Source organism: Jatropha curcas, unplaced genomic scaffold (genome assembly GCF_041381405.1).
Source record: "Jatropha curcas cultivar XTBG-Jc1 unplaced genomic scaffold, XTBG_Jcur_1.0 HiC_scaffold_204_pilon, whole genome shotgun sequence".
Lineage (NCBI taxonomy): Eukaryota > Viridiplantae > Streptophyta > Magnoliopsida > Malpighiales > Euphorbiaceae > Jatropha > Jatropha curcas.
The window spans coordinates 19,099-44,161 of record NW_028322409.1 but is presented as its reverse complement, the minus strand read 5'-3'; the positions used below and the strand labels follow the sequence as shown (position 1 = coordinate 44,161).

Here is a 25,063-nt window from a genome sequence, read left to right as displayed (position 1 = left end):
CTGGGATCTGACTTCTCTAGCCTTCCGTAATCCTTTGACATGCAGAAAATGATCATTACACCAATCTCCCCGATACTGGTGCTCTTTCCATTGCAAGTAAACATTAAGCAAAGTTAAGTGGTCAGATTCAGGAACAAAAAATTTCTCCCTTGCAGCATCACTTTCCTCTGCTCTATCTTTGGGGCGAAAAAACACTGATGGCACTGAAAGCATCGACACAATCGTCAAAACCTCATTTATACATCCCAGCTGTTCTCCCATCAACAGCATCTTAGCAAGTGGAGGGTCTAATGGGAACTCCACCATTTTCCAGCCAAGATCAGTTAGACCTCCAACATTGTTAAGTGCACCCAGGACCCACAACTGATACATTGAATTGAGGATGTTATCCTGTGGAGGTGGGTCCATGAAATCAAAATCTAGCAAGTTATCAATTTTGAGAGACTTCAGCAGCAAAACCACATTACCAAGGTTGGTCCTCTGGATCTCTGGCACTTGGACTTGGCGCATTTCATTTAGGTAAGCACTTTCTGTATAAAGCCTATAACATGTACCAGGGCCAGTTCTACCAGCACGTCCAGCACGCTTATCAGCAGCAGCGCGGCTAACAGGAAAAACTTGGAGAGCATCCATACCCATCCTAGGATTGTAAACTTTCATTTTACCATACCCTGTGTCAATGACATAAAAAATTCCATCAACTGTCAACGATGTTTCAGCAATGTTGGTGGCAACAATGCATTTTCGGGCACCATCTTCCGCCTTTTGGAATATTTTTGCTTGCAAATCAGCTGTAGTTGGGAGTATATAGGCAGTATCAAGAGCTTAGGTACGGCTTTATTTGAGGAAGAGATGAGTTGTTCCATGCGCTCAGCAAGGGCATAACAGGCCGCTTCAATTTCGTCTTGGCCAGTCATAAATATCAGAATATCGCCTGGTGCACTGGTAATGTGGATGGTCATAGCTTGCTTCACTGCAGCTTCAACATAATCTTCACAGGGACTTTTACTGTACAAAGTATTCACAGGGAATGTTCTCCCTGGAATGTGGAAAATCGGTACACTGCGGCACGTTAAAATTAAATTTGTATTTAAAATCTATTCAAGCCAAATGGGACTAAAGAATGCTGCCTTATTTTAATAGCAAAAGGCAAATAAGTACCTCCCAAAGAAATTGGAAAATTTCTCAGCATTTAGAGTTGCAGATGTTACTATAAGCTTGAAGTCACGACGCTGTGCAACTACCTTCTTCAATATCCCAAACAGCACATCTGTGCTTAAAGATCTTTCATGTGCTTCATCCATGACTATGACCCTGCAACAAAACCATCAAACTAAGACTTCCCATCCAGCAGAAATGAGCTCCTCATAAAATTGAGATAAACAATAACTTCTTACCTATACTTGTCAAGATCAGAATCTTTTAGAGTTTCACGCAAAAGCACTCCATCTGTCATATACTGCACAATTGAGCATATAAAAGTTTAGAATGCCATTGTCTTACAAGCATAGAATAGAACTCAAGTAAAGGTTAATGAAGAAAGTAACCATGAATCGCTCAATAACCTGCAATTACAATGATAAATAACACTGCTGCACCTACTAAACTTAAAATCACTCACAAATCCAAGTCCTCAGGAATCCAGACACTGTTATCAAATCATTCTCAATGTTTTCCAGCTCTTCAATTTCAAGAGGGTCACTTTTTTGTACCCTCTAACTATCTGTGTTCCCATAGATTTCCAATTTTTATTTTTTGTTTTACAACTTCTTAGAAAAATGCTCACACAAAGCATCATGTTACAGGAGCTTCTACCATAACTTTTAACAAAGTAGACTACTACTTTTATCATAAAAGCCCTTGATTAGAAATCTTTTGAAACCATTGATGCAAAATGAAAGTGAAGTTTAACTAAAAAATAAATAAATAAATTAGAAGTTACATATGGACATTTAAGCAATCATCATCGATAACAAAGGCTTCTAAGAAAGTATAAAGTAACATCTAATGATTATCATAGATTTTATATAATACTTGCCTTGATTATGGTGTTTGGCCCAGTCACATCCTCAAAACGAATGGCATAACCAACTTTATCTCCCAATTCAGTTTCCATCTCCTCGCTAACTCTTTTTGCGACACTCATGGCTGCCACACGCCTTGGTTGTGTGCAACCAACTATACCATTTCTCGTATAGCCATCTTCATGGAGATACTGTCAACAAAATCTAAATGTCAGGTTCCACTTCATGAGGTGCCTATAATTCCACTTGTATAACTAGTTGAACATTTTCTGCAGGTTAAACAAAAAAGAGAAAATGTAATACATAGGGAAAACCTGTGTCAATTGAGTTGTCTTTCCTGAACCAGTTTCTCCTACAACAACAATGACCTGATTTTCACGGACCACCTATCCAGTGCACATTTATAAACAGAATGAGAAAAGTGGTCATACATACATCCAAGGGGATAACCAACAGCAACAAATGAAAGAGTAACTACAGAATAACTTTTTGTGCGTTCCTCAACCTGCAGTAAATCCTCACGAACTGAGTATATGGGAAGATATTGACGTTGCTGCGCAAGGGTTTTTGTCTTTGCAAAATCACTCACAGCCTCCTGCTTCTTCAAATGCTGAGCAAATTTGGCATCTTCTCTAAAATCCACTTCGCCTTCTTCGCCTACTGTGGCAGTATCAGCATCAATCTAGAATTAAAAGAAAGATGTCAATAACATCACATTTTCAAAAACTGTTGAAGTTAGAATTTTGTCCTACAACTCCAAGTTAACTACCAGTAGATTTTTTTTTAAGCGACAGCATCTCAAAATCTCATTTGGATTAATCTTTTATAGATAATAAGATGCGAGTTTAAGCTTGCAAGTCACCTTAGATTTATATTAATCAAAATTCAAAATTGATTAGGCTCAAAGTGTATTTAAATTTTAAGTGGAAAAATCTGCTGTTGAAGATAAAATCAGAGAAAGAGGTCTTCAGTGGTACTATCATTTGTTACATAGACTCTCATGTGACCTAGTTTGTAAGCATGATGTTTTTTGTAGAGGAGGGTGCTAAAAATGGAAGAGGTCGACCTATAACTGCATGAAGGGAAGTTGTCGTAAAATGTAAGCATGCCCTATAATTTGTTTTATTTATTAGTATATCACGATGATTTTAAAAAATTTTCCCTTTCAATACTCTTTTTTCCACAAAATGTATTTCAAAAATTTTTTTGCCCAGTTCATACTTTGCTTTTCATTCCTATTAATTTGATTAGGGTAGATATCATAGGATTCATAACCGAACCCAATTAATTTGGGATAAGGTTAAGTTATTGCTGTTGTAAGTGGAAAAATCTGTGTAAGACTTATAAGAAAAGGCTCTTGAATTAGCTGTCGTAAGAGAGAAGAATAGAGTTCTCTTTAAAAACTCTCATCATCGTACATTAAAGTTTTGCTCCAAAAATTTCCAGCTCAAAAACTAACGGTATCAGAGCCCTTTGGTTATTAAGCATCCTAATCAGAGTTTTACTCAAAAGAAAGAGAGTGAAATCAAGTGTCAATCAAGGGAGCTTTTCACGCAAAACTCAAGCTCAAAGAGTCATCATCATCAGAAATCAGAAATCAGAAATCAGCCTTGGAAGTATTCTCCATGTTGGAACTTTTAAGAGGAGAAGAAGGATTGTTGGCACAAGGGAAAGCTGCAATGCATTAAATGAAAGAGATTTGATTGTCAATTTAAGGAATAAAACAGCTCAAACATGCCACAAGAAGTAGTGAAGGAGACCCTGGTTTTATTAAAAAAAAGAAAGAAGAAGAAGAAAGAAATGAGGGTTTGTTTAGCAAGTTAAGGAGAGGGTTCTCCAAGATGATTCAAGTTGAGGTATTTTGCAAAAATATGAAAGCTCAGAGTTTTTATCCAAAGTTCCAAGGAGGAGAATTAGAACTTTGTCCCCCAACTCCAAGTTACCTACCAGCAGACCTTTTTTTGTTTGTGACAGCATCTAGAAATATCTATTTGAATTCATTATACATTTATTAATTGTGTGGGGCAAATTTAAACTTGCAAGTCATCTTAGCTTTATATCCAGTCAAAATTTAAATTTGAAGTGGAAAAATCTGTGTAAGCCTTCTGTAAAAAGGCTCTTGTATTAACAGTCATAAAAGAGAAAAATATTGTTCCATTAAAAACTCTCTCATCTTTATGTATTAAAACTTTTCTCCAAAAATTTCCAGCTCAAAAAACTAACAAAAACCTCTTAATGGAAAAAGATGAAGCACATTTCCATTGAGACCATACCTGTTCAGCAGTCTTTTCAACACCAAGAATATTGCCAAGTTTCGATCCAGCGAGCTCCCAAAAACGCTGGCGTGACTTGTTCATACTTTGCTTTTCATGAATTTCTCTCACTAGAGCAGATCCTTTCCGCGAAATAATGGCCATGTCAGAGGTGGGATCTTTAATGGGCATAATAGGCTCAGCTTGTTTCGTATAAACAACTCTTCCATCAAGAAAAGGGGGTTTTGTATCTATCACAACAAATGACATATGCTTTAGCTAAAAGGAAGTGTAACACCTTTTTTGCATTCTGTTCCACCAACCAACTGACAAGGCTTATCATAATGTTCTCTTACCATGTACGAGAAGGATCACTTTTCGTTCTTCCTCATCATCAAAATCAGCCTGCACTTCAGTACCCCTAACAGCACCAGATCTCAAGAGCTGTCTGTCCTCCCACTGGGCATTATCAGCAGTCAGCTGAGACAACCTCTTGCTTTGCGCAAGTGACATTCTAGTGCCATCTTTTCGAACCTGTATGTCATGATGCCATAAACTCATTACGAAAGAACAAATGAATGATTCTCATATATGGAGAAACAACAATTTCCTGATTCAAATATGCACTCAAAAACATTATGATCAATTTGAAACACCAGAAGGCATGCAAGTTTAATTAGATAGGCAACAAAATAAAAATGTGTGCTAACAGTCCCTTACATATAATATCCATCTGCCAACATGTCAGCAATGTAAGCCAATTAACACTAAGGCCCCATCTGGTATAAATGAATCTAAAATGTAGAGGTCATTGACAAATGAACTCTGTTTAATGTATTTTCCTGCCTGGTCTGATAAACGTAAGATATGGAATTAGATTGAATTCCAGAAAATCTATGATTTAAATTTATCTAGAATTCAGATAAAACTATGATAGTTATCAAGAATACCCTTATAGAAACAGAGAAAAAAAATACGTTAAAGAAAGAAATAAAAAGCAGAGAGAGAGAGAGAGAAAGAAGGAAAGAGTAAAAGGAGATAGGAGATGTGAATTAAAGGCTGGGAATTTTTTGTCCAAAACCTAATTTGTATAAATTTTGTGGAATTGAAATTCCATTGAAAATTAGTTTAATTATGTTCCATCTCTAGAATTGAGTCCATGGAATTGAAATGAAAGTTTTTTTGTATATATACCAAATATGAGAAAATGGAAATTCAATTGAATTCCACAAAACTTTGTGGACTTCATTTATACCAAACAAGAGGAAAAAGACGGATGAAGAAACAGAAAATATTTTCCACAGATTTTAAACTTACCAGTCTTTTGGCCAATTCTGCCTCTTTTTTCTGGAATGAGGCTTCATCCCCGAGGAAAAATGATGAGCTATCACCATCAAACATTGTGTTACCTTCTTCTCTGTCATACCTATATGATGAAACTCCAGTCAGCAGAAATGGAAGTGTATGTGTGTCAGACTGTCAGTGTGTGTGAATATATATATATATCAATAACCAAAGAGAATACTACTTGAGAGTCATCAGTCATCCCTTCTGGACTGATACCAAATAATAGATGAATGCTCCAATTTCACATGTAATAACTCATATCCAGAATGCGATTCAAAAAGTATGAACATGTCTAGAGATACAGACAAAGGGATGAAGCAAAACCAAAGATACAAAAATGATATATTGATATTCATGAATTTTTGCACTTTAAGATTTCTTCGTAGGGTAACAATGAAGAAAACTGAAGCTAATTTTGGCAATTGTAAACTAATTTAAGAAACAAGTTACCATGCTCGATCAGCATTATACTCCATCTCTATGCGCATACTTTCAGTAATCTCAATATTTTTTTCTTCAGATGAATACGGTTTATCTGATCCCTCATCCTGCACATGCAATCAATCAAGTAAGAAAGTGCACGGTCATCATCTAAATGTACAGAAGAAATTTGAACACGCAACTTCATAAAACAAAGTACAGCATGCATCAGCAAATATTCACCTCCGATGATCGCGAACTTGCAGAGGAGAAAGAATGTTGATGGGACCTCACAACATGTCTAGAACTTGAAGACTTAGCTGAAGATCCAGAGGCCCGTATTGGAACTGGAGAAGGAGCAATATTATCCCATGGAGAAGCAGTAGAACCTGTACATTTCCAAAAGTTATATACTCCAAAATTAGGAAGAGAAAGGGCATAGAAGTTTCAATCACATAAGAAACATCACAACATACCAATAGAGGAAGGTGTATGGCCACCTAACCATGGGGACACTAAACGTGCATCAGGTGAGGCCCCAACAAACATGGGAGATGGTGAAGAACGATGCTGTCGGTTGGTATTAGAGTGACTATCCCGATAAGGTGTTTCTTCCCAATCCCATCTCCCATCATCCCAGTCAGACCTGCCTGCAAGATACATATATTTTTATACCAGAACGTATCAATAAAATTTAAATGCAAGTTCACAATGCTAGAATCTTGTGATGCTTCTCCCCTTGAGTGTTTTTATTCTGGACTCCAGCTCTAAAACGGTAGAAGCCCGTGATTATGTCCCCCACCCAACCCACCAATACAGAAGGGATTGGTGTTGAAGGAGGAAAATGTAGAGGGTGCAGATGGGCTAGCAGGCTTCATTGACAATCCATCACAACATATTATAATTAGAGGTTTCCATAAAAACAATTGGACATCCAAAGTTCATCATACACTTAAGAGACACATGCATATGTATCAGAGAGGAAGTTAACAAGTAAAAATTTTATAGATAGAGCAACAGAAATTTCTGCTAATGCATCATGCCAATTCTCTGTTTATTTTTCCACATTTGTTGTTTCATTCTCCCTTTTTCTTTTGTGTAAAGCAAAAGGCATACAAGATACCAAGACAATGTGACGTGTACCTGGTGTTCGACTTGAACCTTCATATCTACCCCTTTTTCTGCCATAATCTCTACTATCTTCTCTTTCATACGAACCACGTGCTTCCCTTCCATGACTCCGCTCTTCACGATTAACAGTATGCCTGTGCCTTACCTTCCTGCTTTCTCTCCTGGAGTCATCCCTAAAATCTTTTCTGATGCTTTTGAGGTCCTCTGTCCCACCCTTAGGACTCCTAGATTGGATATTGGACGAGCTACTAACATTTCTAGTCATATCCTTCAATTCAGAAAGTGTAACTTAATAAAAATCACATACAAAATATAAAATTACAAGCCAATAAACTTTGCTGACATACTTGCTAACAATACTAGAAGACCCAGCGATAAAGAAGATTAATAATTTTAATGTCAAAATATAATCAGATTAGCCAAAATATAATACCAGGATTCTGCCTATACCACCCTAAACCTTGCTAGAGCATATGATACTACTAGAATAAAGAATTGAGTAATCCCTAATTGAAAATGGACTTGACTACTCTAAATAAAACAAAAACACCCTGAATAGTGACTGCTACAGTAATGAGAATAGTTTTAACTTCAGAGTCTTTGCTTAATTCTGAAGTTTTGATCTTGTTCTCCGACATCAACATGCATATATATGTTAACAAAGGTTCACAAACATCCCCGATATTTGAGTACACAGTGTAACCAAAATGCCAAATTGCCAGTAGAAAAGACATCAATAGCCAAAAAGTTGTATAAGTAAAAAAGCAAACTGTATCTTAGTAGGTTGAGCAATATTTCAAGCTCACAAATATTGAACATGACAAAAACTAATAGCACATGCAAGACAGGGCAAAAAGATCTGTTCCATGTTTGGTGCAAGTAAGACAAATCATCAAAAAAGTTGAAGGGGAATTTTTCACTAGTTCTGAAGACAAAACATGGGAAATGCACAGTACAGAAACAAAAGTTTCCGTGTCAAATGGCTCATGAAACACATAATTTAGCTAGATGACCTCTTTATCGACCGTAAAGAACGAGACTTCTGATCATTTTGACACTAAATTGTAGTTTTATTACTAATAACAAATAGAAGGTTGAAAAGATTGGACTGTTGCACACAGCAAATAACTTTACAAACTGTTTCCCCAAAAAGCGCTGTGCCATTTCATGATGCAGAAAGACCTGGAGATTTTTTTCCCCTGAACCTTACATATCTACATCTAAAAGTATGTATGAAACCCCATATCCATTTCTGATGCAAAACAGGAATATAAGAAAATTCAAATTCATAAACTCAAGCCTAGATGGTCCAGATTTAAACCAGGGTTTATTCGGAAAATTACAGACTACTTCCTAGTTATTTTAGAGTTTTACTTATTGCTTATATTTAAATAAATTATGACGCAGCGAGATAAGCGTTGAAGAAAACAAGAATTATACCACAATAATTCTTAATAAGTTTCAAGTGCAGAAACTTAAGAAAACTCTGAGAACCAGCAATTATATTAGAGCTGAACTAAACAAAGTCTGCTCTAAAGCAAAGAAACTCAGGGCTATTTATAGCCTTTAAATCCTAAAATAACGAGGATCCTAAACTAATAAGGAAAATTCAACTAATACTAAATAAATAAATGAGAATCCTAAACAGAATGGGAAAAGCAAAACAAAACCTACTCAAAACAGGAAAAGGAAATCCTGCCCAAAATAAGAAAACATTATACTTGGGACTTTTCTTGGCCTTTTGACGCTCCAAATACTTCATAAATTTTTCTGCTACTTGTTCTACATCAAATTAGCTATTGGCCGCCGGGTCCAGTAATTCAAAATTAAGGGCAATTTTGTAAATTCCAGCTTTTGTTGCAAAACCTTTCCCTATTTCTTTATGAGCTTCATATTTACTTTAAGTCCTAATTTCGAATCCTCGTTTGGTTGGGACTATGTTATTTCTTTTAGTTTATTTGGGAATCCAAATCCTTAAGATGATGTGAACTGGTCCTCCAAGCTGTCATCTATTTTAATTCTACCAAACAGCCCCCCCAAAACCCCTCTTCTTATTTAGTTTTCCTTATCAGTCCCACCCTTCTATAAACCCTAATTGTCAATCTTATTTCTAGCTTTCAATTTTACCCAGAATTTAAACATTAATGTCTGGGCCTTCCAACTCATCCTATTTCAATTTCTAAATTAGCAGTTTGAGAAGCTATAAAATCATTCTAAAAGATTGCATGCCAAACACTTATATGATGAAGCAAAAGCATTTCTATGTACTATCAAACACGCACCAAAGCATCTTGATGACAAGTAAGGCCATTGAAGACCTTACAAAAAAGGGCCTAAATTACCAAATTATAACACATATTACCAACTTTTTGCCAACTCTACCAACCAAGAGCTATTTCCCTCTTTTTTTGTCTTTCTTTTTCTGAAAGAGATTGAACAGGAAAAAAAATATAAAAACAAGAGCTATTTTAGCATTTAACCTTAGCTTAATTCACATGACAGCTGCTAGCAATTCATTGACATCCATGAAAAATCAACAATTCACGATTTGGCAACTTCATGATTCTAATTGAATTTTTCCAGAAGATAGACTTCACTAGTAGTTCTATAGTTTTCAACTCAACAACAAAGATCACCAGTAGTAAAATCAAGGATTAACTTACATCTGATGACCTATTTTCTCTCGTGCAGTGACTCCCATGTGTAGCACTAGTTGTTGCTTTCCGAGGAACAGTACTTTCTGCAATTCATGATTGAAAATCATTTAAAAAAAATATTAAAGCTTTTGATAGACAAATAGGAGGGGAAACACAAGCATAAACATCTTTCAAGAATTAAATAAAAGCACATGGGTGTGCCTATAGACCTTGAATGCATGTAAAAGAGCACACCTCTAAACACACATATTAATTGTATTAGAAACAAAAGAATGAAAATTAAACAAATGAAAAAACCTGCTCAACATAAGAATGCGTTTGTGTAGTTTGTCGGTAAATAGCTGGTGCATGATAGATGCTACTTCGCACAAATCAACACATCAAAATTTGCTAAAATCTACAAAACTTTTTATTAGAAGGTACTAGTGTGGCTTAACAATTGCCTAATTTAAAATGAGTAGAAACAACACAAAACAAGGGTAAAGTAAAGTTGTTTCATAAAATGACAATTACACTTGGTAGTTACAACCATAGACAAATCCATCATATCATATTATACAAATGAAAAACCAAACCAAAACCAAGAGAGGAAACATTAGTTTCATAATCAACTTACTTAGTGCAATTAAAGTTGATTGTCAAAGAGATCTTGAGTATGAAAGTACCTCCACGAGAAATCTCATGAATAGTTGTTTCACGATATCTTCTAGTTAAATGATTGCTACTTCGATTAGATTCACTGGCCCCTTCATCATCTATAACAGAAGATTCAAGTTCTGAGTCATCAACAGAGGCTGCAATAGACGTAACTCTTTCTCTTGGGACCTTGAACACATCATTTGCATCAGATCCTTCTCGTTTCGCAATTGCAAGGACATCTAAACCTATTAACTCGTCGGCATTAGTTACTAAACAAATTGCAATTATAATGATGTGCTTGACAATATTTAAAAGGAGGAGGGGGCTAAAATTTCAAAAACACATATAAGAGTAGGATCCAAGTAAGAGATGCAGCATTATACCACTCATAACAAGTAATCAGAAAACACAAAAAAAAAAAAAAATTATACTATGATAAAAAGATTATACCTAAAAGGGACTTCTTTGGAGGAGCTCTGAATTCAACTCTTTCCTTCCCAGGAACATATAGTCCCCCTCCATTGCTCTGCTCAGGTTCCAAAGTTACTGTTGTCTCATCAATGCCCATAATTGCACCGTCACCTCCTTGTTTCAAAAGGTGGACAAGCAATAAGAAATTTCACAATAGAAACAAGTAAAAATACAATAACAACTCATAAACTGATAGAGGAACCAGAAAACTAAAAGGCAATTCAGAGCATCAGATTAGATGAGGAAACAAACATATTAATACTAAAATTAAGGGGGAAAACAAAGATGAAAATTGGAGGGGAAAAAGCACTTTGCAATAGAATAAGATAGTTAAAAATAAATAAAAATTAGAGATTTTGGTTAGACAGTATACACATGCTTTGAGAAAGGGAAAAAAATGACAATAAATAATGAATCTCTTATTTGTGTTTGCAAACCTGAAAAGTTTGTAACTTTGTGTTTGGTAATTTTAGGTATGATGGAATTTGATAGAGTTGGAAGCGTAATGAGAGAATAAGGACTAGAGATGATCATGGATAGGCATGACCACGGTTCTAGAAACTTCCGGTTTCAGTTATAGAAAAGATTGAACCGAAACTGAATCATTTTTATGGTTTCTAAGACGGTTTGAAACCAACGGTTAAAATTTTGTTCCAGTTTTGAACCAAAATTAGATAATTTTATTTCAAACTTTTTAAAATTCTTTTTTCGATTTGTAGCTTGAATAAATAATAATAATAATAATAATAATAATAATAATAATAATAATAATAATAATAATAAATATTACTATTGACAAACCCTAAAACCAATTTAATAAAAATTCTTCAAATTTATTTTAAAAAATTATAATAAAACAAAAAACATTAAAAGTTTCTTTAACAATTTAGAAACCTCAATCCAACAACCGGCTTTATGTTTGGAACAAATGAATCATAAATGTAGAATTCATTTATAGATATTCAATCCAAGAGCATTATTCAAAAGTTTATCATTATATAGATCTATATTTACATTTAAGAATTCTAATTTCTAAACTTAGTTAATGTCTCTAAGATGTTGCCGAAATTTCGGCAAATCCTCCATGAAAATTGGACTATCTACCTATTTAACAAGCATCAAATATTAAAGATTTATCAATCAAATCTACACAGTCCATCCATCGGGAATCAATTAACATCCCTTCCTCCAATCAATATAGACATCATTATCAATAACGTCTTATTACAACACTAATAATTACAAATTATATGTTTAATTCTTAGTTCAACCTTGTATAAGTTCACAACAATTCTTAAACTTAACTCTTTTTACCTCCTACCTACACATACAAGTAGAATTTCATATAGTTAAAATTCGTGTCAACTATTCACATCTTCATATAACTACTAGGCTTCTAACCGTTATCAGAACCCTTGTCAAATCTTTATTTCTAATTCCTCATGCTAAATAAAAGATATACTTTATATCCATATAAGGTCATAATAAATTCTTAAACTTATACTATTCATATACACACACACCCATGTATTTACATTAATCCTTATATTTAACATTCTTATATAATTAACTCATCCTGATCATCTCTAACCTAAAAGAAATCACACACACACACACACATGCACACACCACCCCCCCCCCCCAAAAAAAAAAATAAATCTAGACTAACCATTATAATTTCTACACCAAGTCAAAGTCTATCATTCACATATACTGAATAACTCCATATTTTCCATCTTAATCATATTTAATTAAAGTTATATAGCTTCCTATTCCTTTTCTATATAGAAGGCCAACTTTCTAAGATCTCAGCTTAGAGGTTCTAGGATTTACTCTTTTACCAAGCAAGAAGACACCTAGTAGGTCAGAATCAACATGAGAATGTAACAATGCCTAGCTTCATTCAAATAAAACCCATAGATTATCCAGTATAGCTGCTGCCATTTTTAACAAAATTCCAAGTTTTTGCCAAAACTAGCAATGAAGGCATCAATTTCTTCATATCATATCAAGAAATCAAGCAAAATAGCTAAACCAGCTGCTGCTGTATTAAAGGAAATTTAATTTCTTGACTAAAATTTACAATTAACACATTAACCCATTATTTACCTTCGAAAAATTCAGTTAATAGAATTAATCTGCAAATTAAATCTCAATTTCACACGTGAACAAAAAGATTATAATTTACAGATACTGCAAATTGTCACGACCCGTTTCCATGGGCCGGACCTGCACTAGGGCTCAGGTAAACTTAAGGCCCCCGAGGCCCATAGTAAGCCTGAATCACCAAAATTCAACTATTTTAATATGAATTTCTACCATTCAGCCCATGTTATTACGCGCAATAAACCTCATAATTATACTATATTTCGGCCCCAAATTTAGCATTTTAAACACTTTATAAATCAGCCCAATTTGTAATACACTACAGTCATAACATGGGCTATCGGTAATACATGCACTAGGGATACATATATCTTACAACTGCGGAGTTTGATAATGTCTAGGAGTAATAAAATTTTTATGAGTAACAGTACATTAATTAGTCAACTACAGAAATTTAGAAATTTACTTTTATAGCTCTGCGGAGAAGATTGCACAGCCTCAGCCAACTCGTAGGAAATTCCTAATTCCTGAAAAGTTAAACAAGGGAAATGTGAGTTTTATAATGAATAGGAATTACTGCACCACACACGCATTCAAACGAATGTGTAAATAATTAAATCCATTTATCCGACTAATTATATGGTCACGCAGACAGTAACACAAATGGCATCACAACAGCACTTACACATATTAACACCTTCACATAATCACATCATGTGGAAATTGGTCTGTGGCGTCACCGAAACCCCCGATGAGCCGTCCTCCCATATGGCTTATCCTCTCATGACGTGTGCACTAGGGAGCCGGTCCTCCATACCGGGCCGACCGGTCTAATCCTCACTTCACCAGCCCTCTCATTGTTTTTCCATTCTCTCTTTTCTTTTCCATATCGACAGGAGGCCACCCTGTGATTTTCCATACTATCCATATCATATCATCAGGTATCATCCATATCATATCATCAGGTGCACACGGGAGCGCCAATCTCCCCATACCTGGCCGACTGTCAAATTTCACATTTTCATCATTTCCAGGACCGTCCTCACAAACCCACGGTGACCCACTTCATCCCAATTCCATACAAACAAGGCATAGCAATGTCACAACACATCTAATCAAACATTGCAATTAAATGCAAGCACATTAAATGAACAAACATTGTTATGCTAATGTTCAAATATAAACATATATACAATAAGTAGAAAAGTAATGAATTAAATAAGTGATAATCAAATAAATTGACAATTATAGCATTATGTAGCAATGTAACTATGCATAATGCTGATGATATAATACTATTTATTATTATTTATTACACTAGATACTTAAATTTCAATTCCAACTTGTCGAATTAATGAACCAACTAAAGTGATTCTAATGAAATGAAATTGGGAGGACAGGAAAGAATTAATTAAAACTTCCTCCCAAATAATAAAGGATTATCCTAAATAAATCCTGCGGCCTATTCACGAGTAAAACTATTCTAGATTCTGTCGAAATTTCGGCAGAACCTCCCTTAAAAATCGGACTATCCACCTATTTAAAGAAACACAACTTAATATATATAGATATCAATCATTACACCCAGCCCATCCATCGGGCGATCAAGCAATTAAATTTCCCTTCCTTCGTCCAATTAACAATATCAATATTTAATCACCGATACCAAACTTTAACTTCACTTTATAAGGTTAAGCAAATAAGCAAATAACTAAGTAAATAAACAATTGAAAACTAATATTGGCCTAACCTTTACATCCTTCTAGTGTCACTATATATATACATACCTTTAATAATTATATACAGCTATAATTTACCAACTCTTCCATTCCCTTCTTATTTATTTAGATCTCGCAATTCCGGCTAATGATCCATGAATCATCGTCTATCGAATATGAATAAGCGTTTACATATATAATCTAAATATTTCACAAAAGATCAAAAGATTTCAGATTTAGAATATTTATATATAATACAAAACATACTAATTAATCCTTAATTAACGTTCGACTGCATATTACTTAATAATATTAACCCTTATTAATATTAACTTCATAGAAACTAAAACATCCTAATTATTATCAAATTCATACATATAACTTATTTTGAATACTAACCAAACGTAATTACTTTGCTAACTAGCTAATTAAACCTTTCTAAGATCGTATAGTTCTTGTTTATCGACTTTCTGTGATTTTCCAGCCTGAAGCCTAATTTCTAAATATACGTCAATCCACAGTTCAATATCAATTGATGTCGAATAGTAAAACTAATTATATATTCATACACGAAAAATGCAATGTTCTGCCTATTGGAAACTCCGGTCACGGGAGCCACCGCTGTCTCCGCCGTCTACAGTGGCCAGAGGTACCATGGTTCCAGAATCTTGCAACTCTTACGCCAAAACATAGCAAATTTCATATAAAACTCAGTTCTATAGCTAACTACTACAAATTATGTCAATATCTAACGAAATCCAAATTTATTATTCTTAAATCCCTAAGTCCCATTTTGATCAATTCCTTCAATAAATCGCCTATTCTATACAAAATAATTTGCAAAAGAGTGAGGAGGGAGGATAATCGGCTTACCTTGTCGGCGATAGTCGCCGGAGTTGCTCGGAGAGAAGGACGAAGACGCGACTGTCTCGATCGGGCTGAAGTCGCGGCTTCGTTGTGACTTTTGCGCTCACAAGAAATGGAAACGGAGAGAAGGGAAAGGAAGGCCGAACTGCTGCGGCGAGGAGTCGACGGCGAGGAGGCGCGGCGCGGGGTCTCTGGTCGTCAGAAAAACGAGAGGAGGAGACGGGCGCTCAAGAGGGAAGAAGAAGAAAGATAAAAAAAGAAAATGGTTTCTGGAATTTTATGGGGCATTCCGATTCGATTCGAACCCGTTTGGCTCAATTCAATGATTTTGCTCAATTTTTGTTTGATTTTCGAGTTTTTCACTTGGTTTTTAGAAAATTCAAACTGGTTTAAAGGTCCAATTGATTTATATTAATTGATTTAAAATTTATCGTCCAATATAATACTTAAAGAAGTTTAGAAAATCCTCAGTTAGGAGTTGCCACACTATACTTTGGGCTTGGGCCCAACTCGCGAATTTGGATGCGGATTAAGGTTATAAAGTACTTGCAGCCCACACATGCAAAAATCCTGATTTTTGATTTATTAAAAATTCAAAAGTTTCGAAAATAAAATTACGGGTGTTTCAATTTCCTCCCTCAGGACAATTCGTCCTTGAATTGAAATCTAATAAGAAAGAGTAAGATTGGACACATAGGCGACTTCAAGGTTATAAAAAATTACTTCAAATAAAAAAGAGACAATTCAAGAGCGAATAATATAGATCAAGGAAAGGAAGGGGATGGGGTATTCTGATTGTACTTCTATCACCAACCATCATATTTAGAATAAAATTTCGTTCAACTATTTAGTACCACCTAGCTAAAGCTTTCGAGAAACTTAATCTTATCTATTAGCTTAGCCTCCAAATTCTATCATCAGTTAGCTATTGAATCTTTTAGGAAAAATCTTTCTTTGGTAAAAATTTTACAATAATACCGGGTTTAGCAGAAAAATGCATAATATATATTATATATATTTTTCTCAAGATTATATAATTCTATTGAAAATTTAAATTTTAGTAGGTATGCCTAGGGGTGGCCACGGTTCCGGAACCGGCGGTTCCGGTTCCAAAAAAACTGGAACCGAAAAAGTCCGGTTCCGGTTCCGGTTTGGAACCGGACGGTTCCGGTTCCGGTTCCGGTCCGGTGATAAAACCGACGGTTCCGATCGATTTTCCGGTGAATCACATAATTTTAAATTTTAAATTTTGAAGACCGGTTTTCAAAATTTAATAAATTTGTGAAAGTTATTTATAAAAAAAATACACCTAAAAAATTAAAAAATTCTACAATTAAATTTATTTTTTTAAAGACTTGAATATAATTATTTTTTACAAAAAAATTCTTCAACTGAAATTATTTTTTGTTTAAAAAAGTTTGAATATAATTTAAAAAAATATTGTAGAGAGAGTAAGTAGAGAGAGTAGAGATTTTTTTGTAATGAATTTGTAAATGAAATGAGGTATTTATAATAAATCCAAAAAATTAATTTTTCAAAAATACCCTTGAAACTAGCCGTTATATAGCCGTTTATAGCTATTGGGAGGAATAATTAATAGATTTCACAATAAAATAAAAAAAAAAAACACAACGTTCAGACCAATAATTATAAGAAGAATATGTATTTATTTTTTTATTTCATTTTTCTGTTGTCCCTTTGTAGGGTGTAGGCGTAGGGTTTATAATTTTATTGTGTCTAAGGTTGGGTGGACAGAGTGGTGGGGTACTGGGGTTTCTTTGCTCTAAAAGGAGCTTTTTTTTTTTTTTTTTTTGGTGTGACAGTTTATAAGACCCTCCTGTTCGAACCGGTTCGAACCGACGGTTCTAACCGGCCGGAGAACCGGCGGTTCCAACCGGTTCTGACCGGTTTTCTGGAACCGCCGGTTCTGGTTCCAGAAAATCTGGAACCGGAACCGAACCGGAATATTCCGGTTCCGGTTCGTCCCGGTTCCGGTTCTCACCGGTTCCGGTTCCGGTTCCGGACCGGTTCGAACCGACGGTTCCGGTTCCAGGAACCGTGATTTGGCCAAGCCTAGGTATGCCTCCATGAAAACCACGTTCAAATAGAGTTAAAAGTAAACAGTGCTAAAATAAAGAAGCTCTTTCCATAAACCTAACCAAAAACACGTATTTTATGAAAGCAAATTCATATTTATGAAGACCAAACACATGATTTATGAAAGTAAAAACAACTAAAACTTGATTTATTTATAATAATAAGAATTAACTCATTTAATTCACATATATAATTACTAACACTCTCCTCAATCAAAAAGATTTGAAAGCTATTACTTTAATTCAAAATTTCAGAAATCGTCGTGCAACTTTCGTTGTCTTTAGTATCACAGGGCGATTTAAGCTCACTCTCTTAGTTCCTATCTATACAGGTCCTATTCTCCCTATAATATTCTTGCCATACACCGGTTCAACTATCAGACAGCTCTTGGACTAAAGGATCTCATTGCACTCCATAGTTATCTTACCTCTACAGAGATTTTAATGCTTTCTGCATAAGCATCAATCTCTCTCTAATACTTATTCTTTAAATTTCCTTAATAGTTATCTCTAAAAATTTACTTTCATAATAACATCTATTAATAGTTCACCTTTCAGCTCTCCTAGCTCATTTTCCTTTTAATAATCTCCCAAACTACCTATGTTGCTTATTGGTCCATTCTAAGGATATTAGAGTGTCTTATTAATTATGTCGTCAACTTGATTTCTTTCGTGCTCCTAATCGTCGTTATTCATCATTTATGTATTACCAGTATTTCGACCTAACATTTATTACTTACCTTAAATACTCGCTTATACCTAATACCCATCAACACGAAGGTGCTTAATAAAATTTCTTAGATTCCGTCTTAATGCTGTCTTGTTATCCAAATATCACATCAACTAAATAGACATCAATAACTGAATTTCTTTTACCAAATTTTGTGTTAAACTAAATAATTTATTCGTTTCTCTATAGAATTTCAGTTTATACTTCAATGAAAAAATAATAGCAAAGTTCCTAACTAGCAGCCATAACACATAAGTTAATTATTTCATATCAAAGTTTTGGAGTATAATATTAATCTCCTTCACATTATATCAAGAATTCAAACTAATGGCTAATATATATTACAACTCAATCAATCTTCTCCTTACTTAAGTCTAGCAAGATATTTATAAATTCCTCAAATTTATCTACCACTTGCTCCTAATATATATTACAACTTGTTATATATTATTCCTATGCCCTTAAGCCATCAAAGTCCGTTCCTTATGTTATCTTCTTCATTCAAACATTTAAAGAGTCATGTATCCCAAATCTGGTTGCAACTTAACCTCTATATCAAAATTGTCTACTCAAACCTTTCCAACGTTCATGTTCTTACTTAGCTACTAACTGTCTACTTACTTATTATTATCATCACTATTTATTTTATTCTTCGTGTTTCTTAACTAAATCTTTAACTTTATTTTTAATTGATTTTATTTTAGGGTCAAGTTATAAAAAAATTTCCGGTTTTCTATTTTTATATTTCCTAGTTTTATATGTTTAATTGAATAGTATTAACCAATCAAATTAAAAATTATTATAAAATTTTAATCAACCAATAAAATTAAAATTTTTCTAATTGGGATTAAATTATCATTAATGATATTGTTAATCAACCAATAAAATACAAATAAAATTTAGAATTCCTATACATATAAAAAATTATAATTTAATATTATATTATATTTTGAATATTGAAATTCTCATAGTTACCTTTCTTTCATTGAAATATTTGAAATTAAAAAATAAAAAATAAAAAATATTATCTTGACAAATATTAATCTTATAGTCATAATAAAATATAAAATAAAAGGAGAAAGAAAAAAAAGAAAAAGATGCAAAACATGTTATCAATTTATGGTTATAACTTTAGCAACGGGTAAAAATTTCAATGCTAAACTATTTGTGGAACACTTTCCCAATTCTTAGCAACGGAAGAAGAATGAAACTATGTTAGTTAATAAAAATCAATTCAGGTTATAACTTTAGAAACGGAAACCTATTTGTAGAACCCAATGAAACAAACAAGATTTGTTAATTAATTAGAAAAATCTGATTAAGGAAACTAATATAACTAATCTAATTAAAAATTATTATATAATTTTAATCAATCAATCAAAAAAATTAAAATTTTTTTAATTAGAATAACATTAAATTATTTTTAATGATACTTTTAATCAATCAATAAAATTAATAATTTTCTAATTATAATAAAACTAAATTATCCTTAATAATATTTTTAATCAATTATTAAAATTAAAAATTTATAAGGATACTTACCACAAGAAGAAGACATGATTGTAAATTCAATAATTTCAAATTGACAAAAGCTTTATGTAATAATTCTTGATAGTCAAAAGTAATTAAAACTAAACATATATATAATGTTATGATATGACAAAATCCTAATTAGAATGATATTAAAGGACAAATTCCTAATTAGAATAAGATTAAATTTGTAATATTAAATTGGATAATTTAATATTAATGATATTAAATTCCTAAACCAATAAAATTAAAGTCATAAATTGGAGAATTTCCTAGTTAGATTTAGATTAAACTTTCTAATAAAATTTAGATTCAAATAGGAAATTAACATAACCAATCAAAATTAAACTACCTTTATTTTTCAACCAATAAAATTAAAGTTTCATAATTAGATATGACTAAATTATCCTTGATGATATTTTTGATTTACCACTAAAATCAAAAGTCCGTAGGGACATTTTAGGGACTCAATGTTCCCCATTCGTACTTTTATACAGATTAACAAAGAAATTTTATCCATTACTAAAGTAAATCAACTAACATTTTACATGTATTAATTGTCAAAAGAATACAAATTTCAATTAACAAATACAAACTATATTCACAAAAGTCAATAATGTTTATGAAACAACCCGAATTTTTATTTTCAAAGATTTTCCAATTAAATTTAATAAACCGACAGCTTGGAAATTTATTTTAATATTTTATTGCGAACATTGTGAGAAATCGAATCGAAAACCGATTGAAAAAAGCCGAAAACCAATTGAAAATCAAAAGATTTGGGTCGAATCGAACCGAATCGAACCGGTTCGACCCAAACCATCTAGAAGCATCTATTTCTTTTCTTTTTATCTCCAGCGCTGCACCTCTACTTCTCATCCTCACCAGCGCCCCACCTCCACTCCACCAACACAGCCACCGCGCCTCCTCCTCCCTCTCTTCTTCTTCTTCTTCTTCTTCTTCTTCTTCTTCTTTCTTTCTTTCTTTCTTTCCTTTTTCTTTCTTTCCTTTTTCTTTCTTTCTTTCCCTTTCTTCTTCCCTGCAACTGTGTCTGCGTCACTGCCAGCAACTCCAGCAACGTCGGCCGATCACCACCGCGCGCCAGTTGCAGTCGCACCGCCTCCATCGCGCGCCAGCACGTCCCGTAGCTCCTCCGCGCGCCACAGTCGGCCCTCTGCCAGGTCTGTCGCGCCTACAGCAGCAGCACCAGCTTCAAGCCTCACCGCCAGCCGCACCTCCGCCCTCTGCCAGATCACCCAGCCACCGCTGCAGCTCCCTGTCGCAGAAACACCACCAGATCGTGCCACCTTCGCCTTCCCTTGCCACTGTCAGTCGGATCGGACCACTTCTGGCGTGCGTAGCTCCGATCCAACACGAGCAAATTTCCGATCTAGCAAAAATTCGACAAAAAAAAAAATTATATTTGGGGTATAAATTAATTTAACTACATTTTCGTTAATTTAATTTTTATTAATGATAGTTAATTAAATTTAGTCACTTTAGTTAGTTTAATTCTAACAATTTTAGTTGATTAACTTGATTTTAGTAATTGATTTTAGTAATCTTGAGTAATTAATTTAAATAGTATTAATTTATTGATAAATAAAATATTTAGTTAGTAATTTTAGTTGTTTAGTTAGTTTAAAATGAATTCAAAATAGTTATTGATTAATTAATATGAAGTAATTATTGATTAATAAAAATAATAGTTAGTTAAAATTAAATTCAGTATTAAATAATTTATTAGGAAATTTTGGTAATAATAAAATTTATGGAATTTAAGTGTGGATTGAAGGTAGATTATATTGTATGTAATTTTAATTTATAAATTATGGATGTAGGTTGATGTTAAGGTTGAATGTAATTTTGATATTACTATTTGGATGGAGGACGGGAAAAATTGCATTGATTGAATGCCCGACGGATGGGCTGTGTGGTTTGGAATTATTAAATAAATTGTTGATATTTTAACAGGTGGATAGTCCAATTTTTAGGGGAGATGCTGTCGAAATTTCGGTAGAAAATAAAATAAATTTCAGTAAAAAAAATAAAATAAATTTCGGTGGAAATTAAAATAGATTTCGGTAGGAAATAAAATAGATTTTAGAAGAAAATAAATGAAATAGAGTTAGATAGAGAAATAAAAATTTATTACAGAAAAGAAATTAAATATCGAGATTAAATTACGTAGAAAAATTTAGAATATAAAATAAAATTATTAGAAGGGTAAAGAAATATTTTGTCTGATAGAGTTATTCTTTTTGTGTCATTCTTACTTTGCTTAGATCGCCCGGGTCCATCTAGTGCTCCTCCAGGACAACATCAAAGCTAGAATTTCGCTCTCCATCACTGTGAGTAATAATAAATAATGTATATCAACACTGCATTTGCATAACATTTATTCATAAACATTATATTGTTATTTACATATTTACAATATATTACAAGTATTTTATCATATATATTATGTTACGATCATTATAATTATACTTATATATAATTGTGCATTTGGATGAAATTGGTGTAATACGTTGAAAGAATTGTTTGATTACTTGTGCTGTGCATATACTGTGCCTTGTTTGTGTGGAATTGGGATGAAGTGGGTCACCATGGGTTTGTGAGACTGTTTCTGTTATACGGATCCTGATTCTGATTTCTGTTATATTCTGATTCTGTTATATGGATCCTGATTCTGTTTCTGTTAGCCGGGTAAATGGGAGATCGGCGCCCCCGTGTGCACCTACCGTTACCGTTACTGTTAACCACAGGTTGGCTTCTTTATTGGGCGCACCGGATAATCTAGATTTGATCGCAGCCCGCAGGGTGGCCTCCTGTTGTGAGCGCCTGATGATCTAGATTTGATGGAGACGACCGGGTTGCCTCCTGTTGGTATGGAAAAGAAAAGAGATAATGGAAAAACAATGAGAGGGCTGGTCAAGTGAGGATTAGACCGGTCGGCCAGTATGGGGGATCGGCTCCCTGGTGCACATGTGAGAGGATGAGCCATGTGGGAGGACGGCTCATCGGGGGTTCGGTGACTCCACTGACTAATTTCCACGTGATGTGATTATTTGAAGGTGATATTGTTTGTAGGTGCTGATGTAATGTCATATGATTGACTGTTGTGTGTTCATTCAGTATACTAGGGTGCATTTTGCTTGACTGTATGTGGTGTGTATTATTTATTATTATTCACTGAGTTGTAAAACTCACCCCCTTCTCTCCAAACCTCCCAGGTACTAGGAAGCAGCTGATTCGACTGAAGCTCTGCAATCTTCTCCGCAGAGTTATAAATGTAAACTTTACATTTCTGTTGTCTAATTTTGGATGTATAAGTTACTCTATTATCAGATTATTATTGAACTCCGCAGTTATAGGGTTGTGTATTACTATTGGATTTATTGTTAGCACTACACTATAAATTAAATATTATGTAATTAGCTGCAGGTGAGCCAGTAAGCCCATAATGTGATTATAATTTATTGTGAATAGGCCCTGGTTAGATACTATGTGTTAATTGAGATTTAGGCTTACTACGGGCCTCGGGGGCCTTAAGCTTACCTGGGCCCTAGTGCCGGTCCGGCCCACGGAAATGGGTCGTGACAAAGGTGGTATCAGAGCATAGGTTTATAAGTTTAGAAGTAACTGCGGAGTAATTCCTGTCATGTCTTGACATAGTTTTCCTTGCTTCCCATTCAGCGTTATTCGCAGCTAGGATAAAGTCAAGTTGTTTAATGATTAAAATCTGTATCCTTGTTCTTTAGAAATGTGATTTAGTTACTGATGCTAAGGGATGGTTTAAGCAAAAAAATCTTTCTATGGATTAAATAATATTCATATATAATTTAAGTAGGTAAGAAGATAAGTTATATATGATTAATAAGTTAAAGTTAAATGATGAAAGTATATTATTTTATTTAATACGTGTTGAATATGGAATATATATATTGAAGACTGCATGAATGTTTGTATACGTGTGCCTGCGGAATTGAGAATGAGTTGCTAATTATTTAATAAGAGAACTAAATGATTTGAATTTGAGGACATTAGAATCCATTTAACTAGAGTATTGAATTAGTATATGTATTTGATGAAATTTACATGATGTTGGTTAGTAGAATTGCTTATAATTATTGAGATGAGTATTTTTCTAGATGGAATGGATATACATGATTTTTATAAGGTTTGAATATTGAAGGATTTGGTGTGATTTGCTATAATAATTGGTGATGAGTATTTTTCATAATAAATAATATTGGTGGAATTACTATATGAAGTGAGTTTTATTTATGAGTAATGACTACTTGGTAGAGTAAAGTGTATTATTGTATTTAGCAACTATTTCTTTGGTGTGTGAATATAGGGAATAATATAAATTATTGTGGTTATAAGAAACGTAAATTGTGATTCTTAGTAAGAGATAAAGTACTCTAATCTTTATGTATTTAGTGATGGATATTGTGTGGATTGTGGCATCTTATGGTTTAATATGGTATAAATAAGAATTAAAGCTAATGGTATTTAGTCATTTGATGTTTAAAATAGTTGTTGCACACTCGATGGTATATAAATTACAAACAATGATTTTTGTTTAATAGGAGATTCTATGATCCGAGAAACGACTCTATAAGGAAATTATGTAAATAGTGGGCTATGATGATTAAGTGTATTGATGAATGACATCGGACATGGAGAGATAACTGTCCAATTATTGAATTGATGTTATACTAATGAATTAGATGAGTTAGGATGGATCTAGTCCTGTTATTATATGGATATTAAGAAAGACTTTCTACTTGAGAGAAAGAGATAAGAAAATTCTCACTTCTGTAACTTGATGGCATTTGGTTAGAAAATAGTTTTATGAGTTATATTAATTGAATCCACACATTGAGCTTATAAATATAGTGTGATAAGTGTTATTAATAGTAATAACTGGGAATAAGAGTTGATAAAAGATCATGGGACTTAGCTTAAGATGACAATGAATGTGAATACATGTAACTTGTTTGTGGAAAGCATATAAACATAAGGACTTTCTATTAATTAGTGCAATTCGTGCAAGATACTTGTTT

The 25,063-nt window shown here is 33.6% G+C and overlaps 1 long non-coding RNA gene and 1 pseudogene across 2 annotated transcripts; one reads left to right on the top strand and one right to left on the bottom strand.

Moving 5' to 3' along the window:
- Window positions 1-3: 3 nt before the first annotated feature.
- LOC149491969 (pre-mRNA-splicing factor ATP-dependent RNA helicase DEAH7-like) lies at window positions 4-15,892 on the bottom strand (annotated as a pseudogene). The gene is made up of 19 exons (XR_016319197.1): window positions 15,639-15,892; window positions 13,733-14,110; window positions 13,514-13,574; window positions 10,921-11,055; window positions 10,497-10,715; window positions 9,838-9,914; window positions 7,187-7,442; window positions 6,520-6,693; window positions 6,287-6,432; window positions 6,074-6,171; window positions 5,594-5,702; window positions 4,633-4,810; window positions 4,298-4,527; window positions 2,530-2,706; window positions 2,339-2,410; window positions 2,039-2,215; window positions 1,398-1,459; window positions 1,162-1,314; window positions 4-1,062 (listed from the first exon to the last, which is right to left on the bottom strand). The product of XR_016319197.1 is annotated as a pre-mRNA-splicing factor ATP-dependent RNA helicase DEAH7-like (transcript).
- A 5,074-nt stretch (window positions 15,893-20,966) lies between these two features.
- LOC149491968 (uncharacterized) lies at window positions 20,967-23,477 on the top strand. The gene is made up of 3 exons (XR_016319198.1): window positions 20,967-21,416; window positions 22,274-22,339; window positions 23,225-23,477. It is a non-coding gene; the product is annotated as an uncharacterized LOC149491968 (long non-coding RNA).
- Window positions 23,478-25,063: the final 1,586 nt, after the last annotated feature.